A 1343-nucleotide genomic window follows, 5' to 3' on the forward strand; every position below is an offset into this window, starting at 1 on the left:
CCTATGACGCGTCGGTCCTCGCAGCTCCCAGTTCTGCCACTGAGGGGCGCTGTTTGACCAGTTTTTGCTTGTTTGGTTTTGTTTGTAGCCACAATGCAAGCATCAGTTGTATCATAGTGGGGAGTTGATCTTTCTGCCTGGCAACAAGACATTTCCAGCCAATACAAAAACTATGTCAACATAATAATACTGCTGAAAATCAATCAATCCTCTCTCTCTCTGCCCCCCCCTCTTTCTCCCACCCACTCTGTCTCCCCCCCCCCTTTGACATGGTCACATTCATCATGTTGAAATGCAGCAAAGCCTTTCTGAGACTGAACTTTATGCAGTGGCAGGAATGTTTGATGCTCTGTCATAAAGTGCAGCTCAACTCCACTGAGATGAATTTCAATCCAAAGTTCAGTGCAATGTGACTCCACTGTCTCTGTCTGCTGAGAAACAAAGGGCCAGTTCCACAGAGCCACTGCTCAACCAGAGCCCACCAGGTGTCAACCACACCAGATAGAAAATATACATTTGATAGATGAATATGTCATCTAATAATATATTAGATGATGTGACAAGACCAGCCTAGAAAACAGCTACAAATCCATGACGGGCGCAACGTGGTGGCTAAAAGACGGCGTCATTAACGGCTGCGCTCCATTCTTTGTGGGTCAAATTCTTTGATTGTGAAGCTGCATGAAGGGATTGAATTTAGAAAAGAGAGCAAAAGACAAGAAGTGATTTGTGAAGAGCCCACTAGGAGGCCAGCAGGCTGTCAGTTAGTGTTGATGGAGACAATGATTCCATCCAACTAATGATGGAGTCAGAAAAACAGCTGACAAGTGATGGACACCAACAACTGATCCACTCACTCAAAGCCAAAGTGTCTCCACAGGAAGACGGAGGGGAGTCCTGGTGGTGAGAAGCAGCAGCTGAAGGAGCTTCTACAGCGGCAGCAGCAGCAGCAGCAGCAGGCCAGGATGAGCTGGACGTCCTCGTTATACAGAAGGTTCATTGGCTCATTCTGGGACCGGCCTGCTCCATCAGGTGAGTCCTCGTGTCTTCAGTGTGGAGCAGCACTGCAACCTGCCAGTCACAGCCAGACTGATCACAGTAAGACTGTCCACCGGCACCTCCTTCACTTCTCCCTCTGAGATCACGTCAGGACCTCCAGTGAGAAGATTCACTGAGGGACGTTGAGAGCAAACAGTCACACAGCAGCTTCACCACAGCAGCTGAAAAGTTGTGGAGAGAAAATGATGCTCACACTGTCACACTGATGTTTTCTTCTCCAACCTTTTCTCTGCTCCAGAGGCTGATGATGGTCTGCAGGAGCTTCTACAGCAGCAGAAGATCAG

The 1343-nt window shown here is 48.4% G+C and overlaps 1 protein-coding gene across 1 annotated transcript in view; it reads left to right on the forward strand.

Moving 5' to 3' along the window:
• The first annotated feature begins 1258 nt into the window (after positions 1 to 1258).
• The window catches only part of LOC142889671 (NLR family CARD domain-containing protein 3-like), a 68462-nt gene continuing 68377 nt past the window's right edge, over positions 1259 to 1343 (forward strand). Inside the window, exon 1 of the mRNA XM_076028467.1 lies at positions 1259 to 1343. This exon is cut by the window's right edge and continues 1854 nt beyond it. The gene's annotated coding sequence lies outside the window, so the exon portion shown is untranslated.

This window comes from Nelusetta ayraudi, unplaced genomic scaffold, assembly GCF_046127955.1.
Source record: "Nelusetta ayraudi isolate G7.1 ecotype Tasmania unplaced genomic scaffold, CSIRO-AGI_Nayr_v1 ptg000023l, whole genome shotgun sequence".
NCBI classification, from domain to species: domain Eukaryota; kingdom Metazoa; phylum Chordata; class Actinopteri; order Tetraodontiformes; family Monacanthidae; genus Nelusetta; species Nelusetta ayraudi.